Source organism: Oryctolagus cuniculus, chromosome 15, assembly GCF_964237555.1.
Source record: "Oryctolagus cuniculus chromosome 15, mOryCun1.1, whole genome shotgun sequence".
Classification (NCBI taxonomy): domain Eukaryota; kingdom Metazoa; phylum Chordata; class Mammalia; order Lagomorpha; family Leporidae; genus Oryctolagus; species Oryctolagus cuniculus.
The window spans coordinates 33,558,998-33,580,139 of record NC_091446.1 but is presented as its reverse complement, the minus strand read 5'-3'; the positions used below and the strand labels follow the sequence as shown (position 1 = coordinate 33,580,139).

General features: G+C 40.0%; 1 protein-coding gene across 5 annotated transcripts in view; it reads left to right on the top strand.

Annotated features, from left to right (window-relative positions):
* The first annotated feature begins 20,259 nt into the window (after window positions 1–20,259).
* The window catches only part of ZNF518A (zinc finger protein 518A), a 38,111-nt gene continuing 37,228 nt past the window's right edge, over window positions 20,260–21,142 (top strand). For 2 of the 5 annotated variants that reach the window (XM_051824005.2, XM_008270255.4), the window contains exon 1: window positions 20,284–21,040. The gene's annotated coding sequence lies outside the window, so the exon portion shown is untranslated. Of the gene's footprint in view, window positions 21,072–21,142 lie in introns of all 5 variants that reach the window. The other 3 variants (XM_051824006.2, XM_008270256.4, XR_011382337.1) reach the window with 2 other exon arrangements.

Genomic DNA, 21,142 nt, shown 5'->3' with positions numbered 1-21,142 from the left:
TTGTGTTTAAAAGGTCAGAGATAGTAAAAAGGAAAAAAAAAGAAAAAGGCCTTCAGATTCTGAAAGGTTTATAGGCAGAAACAGATTGAGAAAATCATGCCAACAAAAATAACGTCTATTTATGGAAAAGAAAGGACAACTCAAAGAGAGGAACCAAGAGCCCAGCTGGTAGAGCCGAGAGATTTGGAGAATCAATCCTGTGCAGGAGGGATGTGTTCTAATCAAATAACCTATCAATTTGCCCAACTGGATTATGTGCTCTGCCCCCTGCATCTACGGCAGTCATCCTACGTCTGTGCCTTTTTTTAGTTCACATGGCTTCAGATTAAGAGGAACAAATCTTGAGCAGCTTTTTATAAAGAACTACACCCAAGGAGACTAATCCACACACTTAACCTCCATATCAAATGTTAGATTCTGAGCTCAAGATGTGGTGAAATGTTTGATGTTGTCTATGTTCTGCATATGAGAATGACACAGGTAACGGGCATTGAGGGTGGAATGGGACAGCTAGCCACTAAGATGGCCTCTAGTGATTTTTGTTCCTTGACAGTAGCACACTGAATATAACGTTCTGTGTAACCAACACATTATTGTGTAAATGAGGGAATGTGACTTCCGAGACTATGTCACAAAAGACACCGTAGCTTCCACTTCTGTGCTCTTGGTCATTTGCTTTGGTGGAAGTCAGCTGCCATGACAGGAGTTCATTCAACCAGTATAACGGAGAGGACCATGTGACATTGCATTGAGACTACCTGCAAACAGTTAGCACTGTTTGCCAGGCATGTGAGTAAGGCACACTGGAAATGGATCTTTAGCTCTGGTCAGTTCTTCAAATAATTGCAGTTCTGGAAGCACCTTGACAGTTATCTCATATGAGGCTCAGTGCCAGAAGCGCCTATCTGTGTGCTCCTGGATCCCTCACCCACACAAAATGATAAGATAATAATATTTACTAGTTCTATCCGCTAAACTTTGGGATAATTTTGTGCAATTATAAATGGATAATGCATGAAGTCTTATCAAATCTGAAGTGTTTTTTATAGAAAATCATAGGAAGGATAAATACAAGAAACATCATATTAAATACATAGAAACCAAACTGCTGAATCAAAGACAAAGGGGAATTTTTAAAAGCAAAGGTCTTCTTACAAAGATAAAAGCAAGACATATTATTATCAATGGAACAAAAACTGTGTAGAAAGCTGAGACTTCTCAATAGAAAGAATGGAAACTAAAAACTGTTTGGGTTTAAAGATATTTTCAATCTGGTGCAAGAAAATAACTGCCCACCTGGAATTCCGTACCAATCAAGAATATCTTCCAGGGGGCTGGCCTGTGGCAGAGTGGGTTACTACTACCAGCATCCTGTCAGAATGCCAGTTGGAGTCTTGGCTACTCCACTTCCAATTTAGCTTCCTACTAATTTGTCGTGGAAGGCTACAGATAATGGCTCAAGCACTTGGGCCCCTGCCACCCACGTGAGAGGTAGGTATGAAGTTCCATGTCTTTAGCTTTGTCTTGGTCAGGCCTTTGAGGAGTGAGTCAGCAGATGGAAGACCTCTCTCTCTCTCTTCCCCTCTCTCTCTCATGCATGTGTGTGCTGTCTCTCTCTCTTTTTTGCCCTGCCTTTCAAGTAGATAAAACTACACATTAAAACAGAATGAATGTAGCTAAAGTGGTGTTTAGAGGGAAATTTATAACTTTAAATGCATGATTAGAGAGGATAAAGATTGATATCTGTTAGTTAAGGGTTCATCTCAAGAAGTTAGAAGCAGTTTCTGGGCCGGCGCCGTGGCTCAGTTAGGCTAGTTCTAGTCCCGGTCGGGGCACCGGATTCTGTCCTGGTTGCTCCTCTTCCAGTCCAGCTCTCTGCTGTGGCTCGGAAGTGCAGTGGAGGATGGCCCAGGTCCTTGGGCCCTGCACCCACATGGGAGACCAGGAGGAGGCACCTGGCTCTTGGCTTTGAATCGGTGCAGCGCGCCTGCCGCAACACACTAGTCATAGCGGCCACTTGGGGGGTGAACCAATGAAAAAGGGAAGACCTTTCTCTCTCTCTCTCTCTCTCACAGTCTAACTCTGCCTGTCAAAAAAATAAATAAATAAAAAAGCAGTTTCTGATAGAGGGAAAAATTAAATTTTCCCTCTATGATGTGGATTTCTTGATGTCTTCATTTTAATTGTTTGATTTTGCTTTATAAGTTCCAATCTTATGGGGCTGACGCCATGGCTTGGTGGGCTAAGCCTCCGCCTGTGGCTTTGGCATCCCATATGGGTGCCGGTTTGTGTCCCCCACTGCTCCTCTTCTGATCCAGCTCTCTTCTGTGGCCTAGGAAAGCACTGGAAGATGGCCCAAGTGCTTGGGCTCTTGCACCCATGTGGGAGACCTGGAAGAAGCTCCTGGCTCCTGGCTGTAGATCGACTCAGCTCAGCCATTGCGACCATTTGGGGAGTGAATCAGAGGATAGAAGACCTTTCTCTCTGTCTCTCCCTGTCTATCTATAACTCTACCTCTCAGATAAATAAATAAATCTTTAAAAATAAATTCCAATCTTATGCTATTATATATTAAATTCAGGAGGCTGATATATTCTTAGTTGATTGTTCTTTTTATTATTACTATATAGTAACTATTTTTAATCTCTTAAATTATTTATTATTAAATGAAATTTTGAATTCATTTTAACATTTTAAAGTTTATTTTCCTTCAGTTTGTGGGTTTTTGGTGGATCTTTCTCTCCTTTACTTTTTTTTTTTTTTTTTTTTTTTGACAGGCAGAGTGGACAGTGAGAGAGAGAGACAGAGAGAAAGGTGCACCACGCTAATCTGAAGCCAGGAGCCAGGTGCTTCTCCTGGTCTCCCATGGGGTGCAGGGCGTAAGTACTCGGGCCATCTTCCACTACACTCCCTGGCCACAGCAGAGAGCTGGCCTGGAAGAGGGGCAACCAGGACACAAACCGGTGCCCCGACCGGGACTAGAACCCGGTGTGCTGGCGCCGCAAGGCGGAGGATTAGCCTAGTGAGCCGCGGCGCCAGCTTCTCTCCTTTACTTTCAAGCTTTCTGTATTGCTTTAAGTTTTCTCTTGTAAGCAACGTAGAGATGAAATTTATTTTCAGATGTATTCTGAATCTATATTTCAATAGGTAATCTTAAAGTACTGTTAAAATGAGTCTTGATATATTTCAACTTATTATTTTATTATAGTTTTATACTAGCATTTTCTATTTGCCACCTTTTATCACTGTGTCTTTATTTCTTTCCTCTTCATATTATGGTACTGAAAAAAATATTGTCTTTTCATTCCTCTCCTGGTTTGAAAACTATAGAATATATATTTATTATTTTAATAGTAACTCTTAATATTTGATGTATATAATTATGTACAAAATTTTCCAACAATGTAATTATTCAGTGTTTCTGTATTTCTTCTGCAGTGTTAGCTTTAGGCATTGAACATCAAACCCAACTCCGAATCTTTTTTTTTAGCTTTTATTTGAGGAATATAAATTTCCAAAGTACATCTTATGGATTACAATGGCTCCCCCCCCCATAACTTCCCTCCCACTCGCAACAATCCCCTTTCCCTCTCCCTCTCCCCTTCCATTCATATCAAGATTCATTTTCAATTCTCTTTATATACAGAAGATCAGTTTAGCATATATTAAGTAAAGATTTCAACAGTTTGCACCCACATAGAAACATAAAGTGAAAAATACTGTTTGAGTACTAGTTATAGCATTAAATCACACTGTACAGCACATTAAGGACAGAGATCCTACATGAGGAATAAGTGCACAGTGACTCCTGTTGTTGACTCAACAAATTGACACTCTTGTTTATGGCATAAGTAATCACCCTAGGCTCTTGTCATGAGTTGCCAAGGCTATGGAAGCCTTTTGAGTTCACCGACTCTGATCATATTTAGACAAGGCCGTAGTCAGAGTGGAAGTTCTCTCCTCCCTTCAGAGAAAGGTACCTCCTTCTTTGATGACCTATTCTTTCCACTGGGATCTCACTCACAGAGATCTTTCAAATCTTGTAATTGTTGCATAGGGTTTCAATTTCAACTTTTTTCAAATATAAGAGAATGTTTTCTGGAAAAGTTTATGAATTTATTAATGTATTTGTAAGTTTCAGATTTCATCATTTTGCTGAATCTCAGACCTTCCTTCTACATTTACTTACCTTTTAGCTAAGGTCCATTATTTCTGTACATTTAGGCAGGATTTGTTGAGAGTAAATTTGCTTAATCTTCATATGATAGCAAATATATTTATTTGCATTCATTATAATAGGTTAACTAGGTATGAAATCCTAGGTTGAAAGCATTTTCTCTCAATCTTAAAAAATTATGGTATTGTCTTATGGCTTCTATTGAAAAATCTATTTTTAGTCTGTCATTCATTTGTGCTTAATCTGTTTTTTCTTGATGGAGATTAAATTTTTTTCACTTCTTAAAAATATTTACTTATTTGAAAGGTAGAGTTACAGAGAGAGAGAGGGAGACATAGAGAAAGAAAAAGAGGTCTTACATCTCTGGTTCACCCCCCAAATGGCTACAATGGCTGGGGCTGGGCCAGGCTGAAGCTGGGAGCCAGGAGCCAGGAGCTTCTTCTGGGTCTTCCACGTAGGTGCAGGGGCCCAAGTACTTGGGCCATCCTCCGCTGCTTTCCCAGGTACCTTAGCAGGGAGTTGAATTGGAAGTGGAGCAACTGGGACTTGAACCAGTGTCCGTAAGGGAAACTGGAGCTGCAGGTGAAGCCTTAACCCACTATGCCACACGCTGGCCCTTTTTTTTTTTCACTTGTATTAGTTTTTAATTTCATTATGATGTGTGCAGGTATGCTTTTATTTATCCTACACAGTATATTTTCAAGTGGAGGTGTGGGGAGCAACTCGGACTAGACTAAGTTACTGGAATTAAGACTTATTCTATGCATCTGCTCTCCCACAATATGGCGCTGAGAAGGGAGAAACAGCTTCTACACAGCTGCCTCCAGTTCAACCAATAAACTGTAGGACCTGCTCCTGATTGGAGGAGAGCAGCGTACTCGGCGTGTGGGTAGCAGAGTTGGGATTGGTGGAAGAGGACTATAAAGGAGGAGAGAGACAACATGCACCAGGAACATCTAAGGGGAACATCTGAAGGAACACCTGTGCAGCCCCCGAGAGAGCCGGCCGGCGGTATGCCGCTCCCTCGCGGAAGTGGGGAAAGTGGCTAGGGGGAACCGCCCTTCCACGGAGGTGGAAGGGACGGTAGCCAACCCGGGAAGAACCAGCAGCAAACCCGGGAAGGGCCGAGCAGACGAAAGAACAACGCAGGGTCCTGTGTCGTTCCTCCACGAAGACGGGGAGCGACATGGAGGAGTCATATTTCTTCAATTCAGAAAAACGCCAGCTTCTGCCTCTCTAAATATGTCTTTCCACCATTAATACATTTATATACTTCTAGTACTCCTATAATAATAGATGTATGTTTGCTACATTTTATCTATTTTCCATGTCTATTATTGTTTCTTTCATGTGTTTTAATGTATTTGTATCTCTTTACTATTTCAGAAAAAAAATTCTCAGGGCTACCTTCACCTTTATTCTCTTTTCTACTGTAGTCACTCTAGGCTTCATCAAGTTTGTCAACTTACTGTATGTTTAAAATATTTTTTTTTATTTTAGGGTAGAGAGAGATATCTTATCTACTGGTTTGCTCTCCAAATATCTGCAATGGCCCCAAACTGAGGCCAAAGCCAGGAGCCAAGAACTCCATCTAGGACTCACACATGGGAAGCAGTCTGTATTCACTTGAGCCCACATTACTGCCTTCTAAGGTCTGCATTAGCAAAAGGCTGGAATCAGGGGAGTGTCAGAGCATTGAATCTAGGTACTCTGACTGGGGATGCATGTGTCTTAGTTGGCATCTTAACTACCAGACCAAAGGCCTATCCCAGTTGACAGTATTTTAATGGGTATATATTTTTATTTCTAAGATTTCTAATTATAATTCTAATAGATTATTTAAAAATATCAATCTGCTTCTGTTTTATTTCTACCTACTTTATATTTCATTGCCTGTACTTTCAAAAATGTTTTTTGAAATGTGAAGGGGAGAAAGACAGACAGAGAGGGAGAAGCTCCCATCTACTGTCCTACTTTCCAGATGCCCACAGTGCCTAGGATGGGAAACATTAGCCAGAATTTCAAGCTAGCTGGGAAGTAGAGACCCAATTACCTAGGCTATCACCTGCTTCCTTCCAGGGTCTACATAGGCAGGAAACTGGAAAAAGGAGCCTGAGTTGAGAATCAAACTCAGACCCTTGTATTTGGGACACAGCTATCTTAGCCTCTAGGTAGTTTTAAATAACATCATTCCTTTATTTGCCCATGTGAGACAGTTCAAGTTCTTCTGGAATGAATCTATGTTGTGACGTTTTATTGTGCTGACTACTTTCGTGAGACAGTTTGTTTATGGGTTTGGATTTTTACCTTTTCCACTGAGTGAGAAGTTTGCATCTCCTCCGTTGTCTCTTGCTCACTTGCTCACTCTCTATCACTCCTGCTCTCACTCCCTGCCCTGTGCTTCCTCTTTCCCATTTAATTGTTTTGAAGTTGCTTTCTCAACCTATCCCTGAGGTTGAGGTATGAACCTAGAAGAAAATTTTATATTATAAATTATGGGCCTTCTGCTCCAGAATAAATTGAGGTTATCATAGTCCCTCTTAGAAAAATGGATAATTTTGTTTTGTTCCTGGAACTCCCTTTCACTATTATTCTGGAATTTTCTTCAACTTTCTTCTGACTTCTGTTTTCTATTTCCTGATTTCTGTGTCTTCATCTTTCTTGGTTGACTCCCCTAATTTTAGTGAAGCATACCTACTTAAGTATGAGGGACATACTTTTTAGAGAATATTCCCTACTGAAAATACTTTGATTATACCTTCCTGTGTAATTAATAGCTTAATTTCCATGAGAAGTAGAAGGTATTACTCAATTGTTCTCTAGCCATTTGTGTAATTGTTGAGAAATCCAATTCTGTTTTTATTTTCAATCTTGCATGTACCTGTTTTTTCTCTAGGATTTTACATCCTGATGTTCTAAATTTTACAGTGATGTGACAGTGATATATCTTGATGTCATTTTGGTAGCATTCAGTACATAATTCAATATGGAAATTCATGTCCTTAATTTTGCGACATTTTATTGCATTTAATAATTTCTTCTCATTTATCTTCTTTCATTTTCTGAAACTTCTATTAATTCTGTGTTAGAGTTTAATTTTTTGCTTACTATTAGTTAATGTGAACAATGCTACTATGAACACGTGGTACAAATACCTATTCAAAATCCTGCTGTCAACATTTTTTCAGTGTACACCTGGAAGTAGAACTGCTGGATCATGAGCTAATTATATTTATATTTGCATAAAATATGACAGTATTTCAAAAAGTTTGTGGAAATGGAATTAAAAGATAAATCTATTTTGGTGAAAAATAATTTAAATTCATGCTTAATTTTTTAATAAAATGTACATTTTGAAGATTCTTTATGTATTTTTACTTCCTTTCTCTTTCAGCCTATTTTTGTCTTTTGATCTAAAACAAGTCTCTTGTGGATCATTTTAAAAATCCATTTCTGTCTATCTTGTTCTTTTGATTTGAGATCTTAATTCATTTACATTTAAAATAATTACTGAGGAGGAAAGACTTTATTTTAATTTGCTATTTTTTCTATATGCTTTATAATCTTCTTGTCCCTCATTTCCTGCATTACCTTCTTTGTGTGTTTTTTTGTAGTGAAATATTTTAATTCACTTCTCATTTACATTTATGTATATTCTATAATTACTTTCTTTGTGGATACCATGGGGATTGCATTTAACATTTTAAAGTTACAACACTCTAATTATTAGGGTAATTATTAAATTAATTAATAAATTAAACTTATACCAGATTAACTTTAGTGGCATAAAAAAAATCTGTTCTTTTACAGCTCCACGCCTACCTGCTTTGATGATTGATGATTGATGTCATAAAATTGCATGTTTATATGTTGTGTGTCCTAAACCATAAAACAGTGTCTACTTTTTTAAATGTATTAGTCTCTTGAATGAAATGCAAGGCTACAAACTAAAATTATAATACTATTAGCTTTTAGAGTAATGGTTTTTTTTTTTTTTTAAAAAGTATGCTTGTCAACTCATATGCAAAAAAAGTTGAGTTACAAATCATTATTGGGGCTGGCACTGCGCCCCAACGGGTAAAGTCACTGCCTGTAGAGCCAGCATCCCATATAGGTGACAGTTCGAGTCTCGGCTGCTCCATTTCTGATCCAGCTCTCTGCTGTGGCCTGGGAAAGCAGTGGAAGATGAATCAGGTCCTTGGGTCCCTGCACCCATGTGGGAGACCCAGAAGAGGCTCCTGGCTCCTGGCTTTGGATTGGCGCAGCTCCAGCCATTGTGGCCAATTGGGGAGTGAACCAGCGGATGATGGAAGACCTCTCTCTCTCTGCCTCTCCTTCTCTCTCTGTGTAAATCTGACTTTCAAATAAAGAAACAAATCTAAAAAAAAAAAAAAAAAAAAGATGGCCCAGATGCTTGGGCCCCTGCACCCAGAAAAAGCTCCTAGCTCCTGGCTTCGGATCGGCTCAGCTCTGGAAGTTGCTGTCAATTGGGGAGTGAACCAGTGGCTGGAAGACTCTCTCTTTTCTCTCTCTCTCGCTATGCCTCTCCTTCTGTATAACTCTTTGGAATAAAATAATAAACACATTTTAAAAGAAAAACCAAAAAACCCACAAGTCATTGTTACCATAATGCTATTTTTTGGCCGGCGCTGCGGCTCACTAGGCTAATCCTCCGCCTACGGTGCCAGCACACTGGGTTCTAGTCCCGGTTGGGGCGCCGGTTCTGTCCTGGTTGCTCCTCTTCCAGTCCAGCTCTCTGCTGTGGCCCGGGAAGGCAATGGAGGATGGCCCAAGTGCTTGGGCCCTGCACCCACATGGGAGACCAGGAGGAGGCACCTGGCTCTTGGCTTCGGATTGGCGCGGCACGTCAGCCACAGCGTGCCGGCCATAGCGGCCACTTGGGGGGTAAACCAACGGAAAAAGGAAGACCTTTCTCTCTGTCTCTCTCTCTCACTGTCTATCTCTGCCTGTCAAAAAAAAAAATACTATTTTTTTAAGCTGCACCTGTGTTTACCTTTACTGAGATCTGTATTTCTTCATATGAATTGGAGTTACTGTCTAGAGTCCCTGTATTTCAACCTGATGGATTCCAGCATTTCATGCAGGACAAATCTAGTGGTACAAATAATCTCTCATCTCCATTTTTTTCTGTTTTGCTCCTAGAACTTCTAAGATGCAGACATTGGTCTACTTGAAGACATTCCCAGTTCCTTGAGGTTTTGTTAACTTTCTTCATATTTTTCTTTCTGTTCCTCAGCCTTGGTTATTTCTTCTGCCTACTCAAATCTGCCTGGTGGTTTTTTCATTTCAGCTCTTGTGCTTTTCAGTTTCGGAATTTCTCTTTGGTTTCTTTTAAGTTTCTTATCTCTTTATGAATATTTCCATTTTTTATTCACCATTTTATTGAATTTCACCAAATCTTCCTTTATGAGTGTTGTTAAAAGAAAAACAGAGCAGTTCAATTTAACAAAGTTCCCTTGAGCAAGATAAAGCTTCATGAACTGCAGAGTGTTCCAGACTGAAGATGGTTCAGAGTGCCCTTACGAAGCAGTGAGCTATTTTTATCATTAGAAAGACAGGAAATGACATACAGAGGTCACGGGATTGGTATAGTCCATAGTTTACATTATTTAGACATAATCTGGTAGCCTTTAACCTAGGCTTGGTTGAAGGGGCAGCTGCTATATTGGCTGAGGTTCAGTTGCTTAGCTACAAGAGTATATTCTTAGGTACAAACTGCTTGCGCATCAAACTAGATTGTAGCTGAGTACATATGGAGGTCCATTTTCACCAACTGGTCATTCTAGTAGGGGTTTGGTTTAGACCAATTCTGGTTCAATAGCATCTTTAAGACAGTTATTTTAAAGTGTTTGTCTAATAGATCTCATTGTAAGCTTCTGTTGTTGTTTTTCTTTTTTCAGTTTTTTTAACCCTTCAAATAGTTCAATGCACCACACTTTTAAAATTATTTGTTTACTTATTGATTTATTTGATAGAGGGGTGGAGAGAGGGAGAGAGAGAGACAGAGACAGAGAGAGACAGAGACAGAGAGTTATCTCCCATCTGCTGATTCACTCCCCAAATGCCTCAACAGCCAGTGCTGGACCAGACCAAAACCAGGAACCAGGAACTATGTCTGGGTCTCCCAAATGAGTGGCAGAGACTCAAGAACTTGAGCCATCACCCGCTGCCTATCAGGGTGCACAGTAGCAAGAAGCTAGAATTAGGAGCAGAGCCAGGACTTGAACCCAGGCACTCTTATAAGGGGCACTGGGATCCCAAAAGTCTGCTCTGGACTATATTTTCCTATTTCTTATTATCTCTTATAACTTTTCCCCCTGAAAACTGAATATTTGAATTTAATAATATAGTAACTCTGGTAATCGGAAACTACTTTCCCCAGGGTTTTCTGTTTTTGAAGCTTGTAGAGGTGTCCTTAGGCGTGGATCAACCTGGGTCGTAAACTTAAGGTCTTCCCATGTCTTTTCTGAACCTATTCCTTTCCCTGGCATCTTCAGTAATTTTTAATGCCCCTTGGATAATGCAGCTGCTTTTGAATGCCCTGGTCTTTAAGATCTGGTTCTCAAAGGAGGAAAATGAAGGCGCGAGGTAAATGGTGCTGGTCCTTTAAATCGCCTAACAATTGTTTCAGTCCAAAGAGAGGCACTTGCAACCTTGCAGAGGGATTGGGAAGTGGTGGTGCAACCGTGGGTGTCCATGTTGGTGTCAACCTCTGTGATGAAAGGGGCCCTCAGCAGTCAGAATTTAGGTCCCTGAAATCTGAAGGGCAAATATTTGGTCTTTATGGCCTACCTCGTGTGTGAGCATGGCCTACCTTGTGTGTGAGCAGCTCCAGGAGTAAGTACGCTGTGGCCTGCCTGGGCACGATAGGGTGGGGAACAGATAGCCACTGCTGGACTAAGCTGAAATTTACCACACTTAAGGCAGTTTACCTCACAGACTGTCCCTTGGAAGTTATGAGCCTGTGATAGACCGGGGAGTTCTGAAACAGTTACACCAGACTCTGGCAGCACAGTAGTTGACCAAGTGAGGGCAGAGATTCCTGATGCTTTTCCCTTGCCATCCTTCCAGGTCACTCTTCCTAAACTTTTCTTCCTACACTGTGGTGGAATGAAAAAGCCATGCCAAGATGGCTGCTGGCAACAGAACCTGCCTGGCAACAGACTGTGATTGGATGGTTTCGGAAACTGCCTGGTAACAGCCTGTGATTCATTAGGGTATAAACCGCCCCTTGACTGGATTGGCTGCCTTGGCTATATAAGCTGCTGTACCAACTGAAATAAACGAGTCTGCAGGCTGCTCACACATCTGGCCTGCTTTCACCTGACTCCCAGGGTCTGTGTGGTGACTCTGTGCCTCTTGCTCCCACCGCACTCTTCCTCTCAGAACGAATCCACAGCAACACTACACAGGTTCCTTTTTGGAGGGAGGAGAATCTGGATTTTATTAATTTTTGTTTTTAATTTTAAATTGAACTTTGTCTGCCAACAATTGCATAAGTCGAGTCTCCTTAATTCCCTCTGCCTGTTTATCTGGTGACTGTTTGACTCCTGTTAGACTGGGAGCTAGGGGTTGGAAGTTGATAGTTTATGTCTGCTTGTCATTAGTCAGGCACTTTCAGTCTGCCGATGAGTATTTTTTTGTTTATATCTGTGGAATCTTTGCCTTTTGTCCTGAGGGCCAGATCCTTGGCACAGCACAGCTTCTTTGAAGCACATTTGTATCTTGACTACAGGTTGAGTTAGAGTGAAGATCGGCCCATGGCCATGGTTGTCACTCACAGTGGGGTTATTTGGTAAATGCACAATGGATTCTCAGGATAACCTCTTCCTTTTCTGTTGTGGTCTGTTATTCCTTCTAGATTTCCACTCACATTAGGAAATCAATAAACACAAATGGCTTGACCATGACGTCTCCTTCAGCTTTCCTCTTTTCCCTTTATGCCAACTAAAAACATTTTTTTTACTATGGAAAATGGAAAATGGTTATATATACAAAAAGACAATTTTGCAGTGGTTCCTTTTGTATGCACCTTTCAGGGCCAACCATTATCAACTCAAGACCAATATTTGTAAATCTAAAGTCTCATCTACACATTTTCCTCTAAATTTATATATATATAAATTATATATATATTTAGAGATAGGGAAATTATATATTATATAAATATAAATAATATATTTATATATTATGTAAATATACAAATATTTTATTTATTTTTATTTATTTAAATATTTATATATTTAATATATAAATATTTAATTATATATTTATATATCAATTATATATATCAATTATATATTATGTAATATTAAATACCACTCTTTCACTCTCCAAATGCCTGTAGCAGTTGGGGCTGGATCAGGATGAAGCTAGGAGCCAGAAACCCAGCCCAGGTTTCCCATGTGGTGGCAAGGACCCAAGTACCTGAGTCATCACCTGCTGGTTCTGGAGGTCTGCATTAGCAGGAACCAGTGGAGCCTGGATTCAAGCCTAGGAGCTTGGATTTAGCATGTACATATCCCAACAGGTGTCTTAACCACCACTTCTAAATTTTGAAGTTGTAAATATTTCAGCACGCATGATGAATTTTTAAAAATTTTTCCCAAAGAAACTTTTATTTAATGAATATAAATTTCATAAGTACAACTTCAGGAATATAGTTATTCTTTCCACTGTACCTGCCCTACCACCCACACTTGTACCGCTCCTTCTCTTCCCTCTCCCCTTCCCAGTCCCATTCTCCATTAAGATTCATTTTCAATTAACTTGTACACAGAAGGCCAACTGTATACTAAGTAAAGATTTCAACAATTTGCACACATTTCAACAATTTGCACACACTATTATGTATGATGTCAGTGACCACGTGAGGCTCTCTCTCTCTCTCTCTCTCTCTCTCTTTTTAAGGATTATTTATTTGAAAGTCGGAGTTCCACAGAGAGAGAACGAGAGGCAGAAAAAGAGGTACTCACCGGATGACCGCAATGGCCGGAGCTGCGCCGATCCTAATTTAGAGCCAGGAGCTTCTTCCAGGTCTCCCACATGGGTACAGGGGCCCAAGGACTTGGGCCATCTTCTACTGCTTTCCCAGGCCATAGCAGAGAGCTGGATCAGAAGTGGAACAGCCAGGACTTGAAGCGGCACCCATATAGGATACCAGTACTGCAGGCGGCAACTTTACCCACTACGCCTAAGTGCCGGCCCTCCACCCAAGGCTCTTGACTTGAGCTGCCTTGGCTGTGGAAGCCTTTGGAATCCACAAACACTGTCAGTATTTAGACAAGGCCATAGGCAATGTGGAAGCTCTCTCCTCCCTTCAGAGAAATGTAACTCCTTCTTTGATGGCCACTGCATGATACATTTTTAAAACATGACACACAATATTACCTAGAAAATTTACAAGAATGTTCTTGTAAATTCAAATATCCTCAATCTTCAAATAATCAAATATCAATCAAATATCCTCAATCTTCAAATTTCCAATGGTCTTAAAAATGTTTTAATGTGTTTTTGTAGTGGTTAAAATCTTATGTAAGTCTCTGGTTTTCCCTGTCATCTTTTTTTTTCCCTTGAATTTCTTTGGTTGAAGATACAGGTCATTTGTTCATACCTAACTTTGATCATGGTGTGGTTTAGTATGTACCTCTGACCTCTTGTTTCCTGTGAATTGATAAAACTATTTCAGACACTCTTCTTCCATAATGCCACGCTTTCTCTCTCTCTCTCTCTCTCTCTGGTGATATTCATGGATGCCAAATATATTTAATTGCCAAGCAAACGTTATTCAGCCTTCCTTGTTGTGAGTGAGAACTACTTTAATTGCTCACATGGCAATTTACCCCATCCAAGACCATAAATCATGATTTGATTGAATCAATCACAATAATCCTAATCCTGGTTTTTCTTTTGCTATCAGTTGTTCTAGAGGTGGCTACATCACTAAGTCCTGACCAGTCAAATGTAAAGAACAGGTTATTGGAAAAGATTTTCACTCCAGTAAAAGATGGAAGAATGCCAAAGCAAAGGCCATTTTTGCTTTTCTCAGCTCTCCCTTCTTGGACTATTGCTGTGGGAAGATTAAATGCCTGCACCATGGTTATTAGATGATCTCACTCTGATTCTTATTTTTTTATAAATTATCTTCTTATCTCTCGAAATGGTTAGAATTGCCTTTTTGCCTTTGGTATTCTTAAATCACTTTAATGTATCTGAGGTGTTTTGTAGTATTCTATCTCCTGTTTGGCACTCACTTGGCACACCTTTTAAGGAAAACTGCTTTTCAAATATTTTTTCTTCTTCTCTTTTCTCGACTTGCAGATATTGGAGCATCTGTTCCTGTCCTTCAAAGCTCTTGTCTTTGCATTTCCTTCTTTACTATCTTTCCAGCTTTCTTGCATTCTTTTGGAAAAGTTCTTCAGTCCGATTTGACACTCACCAAATTCTCTAGTTGTACCCATCTTGTTATTTAACATCAAGCCATACATACATATTTACTATTTCTACCGTTTTGCAATAATTTATTTTTGGTATATATGTCGACATAATCCCTCATCTCTTTAAGTACATATAGCATGTTTATTTTGGATTATTAATGTTTTTTTTTTTCAAAAAAAGATTTATTTATTTACTTGAAAGTCAGAGTTACAGAGAGGCAGAGGCAGAGAGAGAGAATCTTCCATCTGCTTGTTCACTTCCCAAATGGCCACAACAAGCAGAGCTGAGCTGATCCGAAGTCAGGAGCTAGGAGCTTCTGGGTCTCCCATGTAGATGCAGGGGCCCAAGGACTTAGATTTATCTTCCACTGCTTTCCCAGGCCACAGCAGAGAGCTGGATCAGAAGTGCAGCAGCCAGGACTTAAACTGATGCCTGTATGGGATGCCAGCACCGCAGGCAGTGGCCCAGCCCACTATGCCAAAGCACCAGCCCCGGATTCTTTGCATTAACCATTTTTCAGAAAGTATTGTTGTTTGGTTTGCTATTTGTCTATTTTTTTATGTGTCTTGATACCTTGTGCTTCTCTTTCAGATGAAGTATACTTATGTTAGGTTGAAGATGAGGCCTTAGGTAGTGTGTGAATTTAAGGAGAGAGGAATGAGGAACTTCACAGTTGAGTCAGCAACAATCCCAAAACTACTGCTGGTCACTATTCTAATCTACCCTTGCCTCACCTCATCATGAGCATATACAAATGTATTTCAAAAAAGGTCACAGAAAGATGACATTAAAAGATAAGCTTATTTTGGAGCATAAGAACTTTGATATCTATATATAGTTTTTTCATAATATACATTTTCATACATTTTTCAAAGACCCCTCATATGCATGGATTCCAATTTGTTGCATTAAAATAAATTTATCTTTAGCTCCATTTTACATGAACTTTTTGATATCTCCTTGTATTTCCTACTTATTGATTGCCTTTAAGTTTACAGTGATAATTCTTGCTCTTGCCTTTCCTTCTTTCTGTTCAAGAATTGTTTAGTTTCTCTGAGCAATGAGCAAGGCAGCTGAAACATTTCTGAGATTATTTACTCTTAGCTGATGATCTTTTCTACAGTTTTTCCTCATCATTATAATTACCATACAATTGTCACCCATACTGGCACACTTAGGGAAAGAGAAAGAGTGAGAGAGAATAGGGATATACCAGGACTTTCCTGGAAAAACAGTATATGCTCCTGTTACTTGACATTGATGTAACCTTGTATGAGAGTAGGGCCAGGTCTTTTATCCCTGGCATTTGGTAGACATTTCAAAATTTTTATTGAACCCTGGCCCACTCTTAAGGTTTATATTGTTATAGCATTATCTATCTCCTCCATCTGCCTGAGATGTTCTGACATCTATGCTTACCATCAATCTTAGCTGTGTTTTTATGTGCCCTTGTTGTCCATGTGTTCTACTGTGTTTTCAGACTCCAGTTAATACCTTTTCATATATGTATATATATGAAGTTTTAGTACAGAAATTTTCCTCCTTCCTTGTATTTAATTATTTCCTCTTGAACAAATTGTGCCCTTCCCATTGCTACAAGTCTATTCAAGCTCTCCAGGGTTGCCTCATGCATGGCCTTGAAGTTTCCTGTCAGGAGGGGTAAGACATGAAATACTAATTTCAATTAGTTACTGGTTCTTTTTCATTTCATGATTATTTATTATCCATTTTATCAGACATTCTAGGATATACTGCAAGATTGTGACTTCCCCAGCATTTCTCCAGCAAATATTATCAAAACAACAAGGAATACCAGCATAAAACTTAATGACTTCTATGACATCATATATTAGCAGTAATCATGCATATTCTTATTGAGAGCAACTATCTGAGGTTTCTTTAATTTTTGAAAGAAAATGGTACATAAATTCAGAGGTGGATGTAGTTTGGCCATTTAGGAGCAATACAATGAGTCATAGTAATCTATTATTATAAGTTCTCACATGTAATTTATTAATTGATAATGAATGTGATCTGTATGACACTGATCCCACAGGAATCAGATTTACCTTTTAAAAAACTTTCCAGAAAAAAATTAAATTAGGTAGTATTTAATCTTCACTTCTCCCCACCCCAAGTAGAAAAGAAACAAAAATCCTATATTTTTCTATTCTCTTAAAACTTTAAATAATGAAATGTACCATACCTATTTTAAAAAGTACATAAAGGAGTATCTATAACACATGTGTATGAAGTTTTTTTTCTTAAAAGAAACATGATTAATAAGTTCCTGTAGATAATTTATACTTTTTCTTTTTTATAAGGGCTTGCATTAACTGTACCATCTATTCGTTGGTCTTCAGGATACAGATCCTTAGGAAGAATTTGTTGTGATTAGAGACAGGTAGAAGTACTCTAAAATATTTAGGTGAAATCAATATAGTTTATATTGTTTATCTCAACATGTTTCATAGTGAATATAGTATCTATGGAAAGAATTTAAAAAGAGGGACTTTTTAAAAAATAAAAATAGTGGAAAACCTAAAATCTTGGTCATTTAGGAAAGGTGAGTTGAGAGGAAACTGGCAGTTATATATACCTTAAAAGAGCTTTATTGTCATTTATTTTAGTGTCTGAAATTGACATTTGGAATTTCTTTGTTGGGCCATAGTCTTTTAGAGAGTCAAAGATCTTCCATTAAATTGATGATCCTTGAGATATCATTTCTTATTTATTATGAGCAGTCTCTGGGACATAGTAGGTGTTCAAGAAAATGGTACTGAATAAATACTAAGGTACAGACATTGCAAAGAACATTGGGAAGGATAATACTTGGTGCTCAACTAATACTTGACAAATGACCATGAGTAATCAACCTTGACCAATGAGTGTGAACACTGTATGCAGATCTCCTAGGCTCTTGGCATATCTTTTTTTCTGATTTCAGATGCATTTAATTATGTTGTTAGGGGTAAGAAGTGTGGGTTTCAATGAGATTAGGGAGGGAAGAGAGAGAGAGAGACAGAGAGGACTGTTTTAAAGGGACCCTTGCTCTTCAAATTAATATCATTTAATTATGATTACAGGAGCCGGTGCTGTGGCGTAGCGGCTAAAGCCACTGCCTGCAGTGCCCACATCCCATATGGGTGCTGGTTTGAGTCCTGGCTGCTCCACTTCTGATCCAGCTCTCTGCTATGGCCTGGGAAAGCAATAAAAGGTGGCCCAAGTCCTTGGGTCCTTGCACCCATGTGGGAGACCAGGAAGAAGCTCCTGACTCCTGGCTTCAGATCAGCGCAGCTCCAGCCGTTGTGGCCCTCTGGAGAGTGAACCAGCAGATGGAAGGCCTCTCTCTCTCCCTCTCCTTCTCTCTGTGTGTAACTCTGACTTTCAAGTAAATAAATAAATCCTTTTTAAAATTGTGATTATAGTGTTTATGATGTACTGAGTTATCTATGACTTAAAAGTATGCTTACATTTTGATAAATGAATACATATGATTAGTAGAACTTTTGTTGTCCTGTGATTCAGTGGTATAAACTTCTAGGATGAAATGTAATTCCCATTTATAGATTTTTTTAGGAAAAATTTCAGTTTTATAGAAATCTGCTTTATCATACAATGTTTATGAATTATATTAAAAAGCAAAAAGTTTGTAGCCACAACGGAAACTTTGTGATTATCATCACCATTATCACTTTTACATTATATTTACATCATTACATTTACATTAAACTGGGGGTGTAATGTAGTTCACTATTTTTTTTAAGATTTATTTCTTTATTTGAAAGAGTTACACAGAGAGAGGAGGGGCAGACAGAGAGATAGAGAGAGAGAGATGGAAAGAGAGAGAGAGGTCCTGCATCCGCTGGTTCATTCCCCAACTGGTCAAAATGGCCAGAGCTGTGCTGATCTGAAGCCAGGAGCCAGGAGCCTCCTCCGGGTCTCCCACATGGGTTCAGGGGCCCAAGGACTTGGGCCATCTCCCACTGCTTTCCCAGGCCATAGCAGAGAGCTGGATCAGAAGTGGAGCAACCAGGCCCATATGGAATGCTGGCGTCTCAGGCCAGGGCATCAACCTGCTGTGCCACAGACCCCAGTTTATCATTTTCCATCTATTAACCAAGCGTTATTTATTGCATAACTCTGAGAGGTTCAGAAGTTAAAGGCCCTAGCTAATAAATGTCAGGCCTTTGGAATGATCAACTATTTAGCATTAATCTAGATGCCCTATTCCTACCAACTGTCCTTCAAGTACAAAATATTCCAAAATCCTTACCTAAGCCACAATCCAGCTTTCTCTCCTTTGTAGTTTTCCTTTCTTCTTTAATTGCCCTTTCTTATTTCCTGTTGTCTCATCTCAATGTTCACAGCTAAAAGGATAGCCAGAGACTGGTTGGGGTGTGATACAGATGGAGCAAGAAAAGGGGGATAAGACAATACAGATTTAATATTTTAATTTACTTATACACTCACATGCACATAATTCTTCTATAACATAAATGCAGATTTACAAGTGAATGTATAAGTAAAAATAAAGACATAATATGAATACTGCAGAGGAGAGGTGCAATTTCTTAATCTAAAAAAAAAAGAAAGAAACCCAAAAACTAAGGCAAAACACAAAACAAATTGTCCAAGTTCCCAACTATCTCTTCTAATTAAAAAACAAAAACAAGAGGAAAGAAAACAAACAACAACAAAAAACCCTTCTCTTTCCTCTGATTTGTGTGCATGTCTGGCTTTCCTGGAAATGAAGACCTGGAGTGAGAATGCGTAACAGAATGTATAACTGGAGACAGAAGGTCGAATGCAGAATAAACTCCATTTTTAAAAATGCTCCTCATTCCTAAGGGCATTCCCTTTGCTATTTACATAAGAATTCTCCTTGTGCCTTTTACAGTTACTTAGGTATAACAAATGTGGAATCCTTACCATTTCTAGGTGGAAGTGTGTAGATCAACAGACGTTATAACGATAAAGGTTCCTAAAGACAGTGATTTCTCAGTGTGCTTTTTTTTTTTTTTTTTTTTTTTTTTTTTTTTTTTTGACAGGCAGAGTGGACAGTGAGATAGAGAGACAGAGAGAGAAAGGTCTTCCTTTGCCGCTGGTTCACCCTCCAATGGCCGCCGCTGCAGCCGGCGCACCGCGCTGATCCTGGCAGGAGCCAGGAGCCAGGTGCTTTTCCTGGTCTCCCATGGGGTGCAGGGCCCAAGCACCTGGGCCATCCTCCACTGCACTCCCTGGCCATAGCAGAGAGCTGGCCTGGAAGAGGGGCAACCGGGACAGAATCCGGCGCCCCAACCGGGACTAGAACCCGGTGTGCCGGCGCCGCAAGGTGGAGGATTAGCCTATTGAGCCACGGCGCCGGCTCTCTCAGTGTGCTTTTTATTAAACGATGGGGAAAACTTTGTATATGGCTACAAGTTGATATTTCCAAAAGTGTACTTGAAGACAATAGAAAATAGTTATCACACATGTTTCTTAACGGTTTAAAAACTTAAATATGATTCTTAAGAAAACATGACAGAAAAACAGACAAAAATTCCATTTTAGTTTGTTTTGATATAAATATTGTGATGTATCCATCCGCCCCATGGATTTTGTTGTTGTTGACAACTTCTGCCTTACTCCCCCCCTACTCCCGCTTCAAAAGTAACTGACTTAGAAAGAGCAATTAATAGGTTGGATTTCGGAAATGCCCTAAAGAAGAGAAGAGGCACAAAGGGCAAAGCCAGCCACATTAACCGCCCTCCCTTGTCCAGTCCTGTCATGGGAAGCGGCAGAAGAACTCCCTTGACGTGGACGAGCGCTCCCTCATTGCGAAGACAGTTTTATGATCCACGAGGAAGGATGTATGTGTTTGGGAGTGCCCAAGTCTTCAGAACTGCTGCAGCTTCCTTCGTTGACCTGGGATGCAATGGCTGCTAAAGCCTGCAGGTCAGAAGCAAGTGGGGAGGGAGATGCCATCTGCTAAACCTGAACACGTTAAATCTCAGGATTGAGACAATTTCCAGTCAGCAAGGGCTTGCCAAGAGCATACAGTTCCTTTTCAGGAGTCTACTCTGAAGGGCACAGAGTGGACGTTTGCCCGCCATTCCATTTGCAGTAGGATCTCTGCAGCTGCTGGTAAGCAAAAAGGGGGAGTGGTGAGTCAAGAGAGGCGGAAGCCAGAGAAGCGCGCTAATTGGAGAGGTCAGCAGCGTGTCCAGCTCAATGGCCTAGGCTCGCCAGGCTGAGACGCGGACCCTCTCGGCTTCCGTTCGCTTCCGGTTCCCTCAGGTGCAACGCGGATCCCTCCGCCGCTGCGTGCGCTCCCGGTAGCGTTGTAATCAGCTTTTCGGTGATACCCGGATGGAAGTGTAATGGCCGCCATCAGGGACTCGCAAGCCATGGGGACCACTACAGGTACTCCCTGTGAGCGGGACCGCCCAGACAGGTTAGGATGCCGCGACTTCTAGAGAGCCAGCCAGGGGGCTCAGAGCGAGTTTGTGGGAGCATCAGGATCCC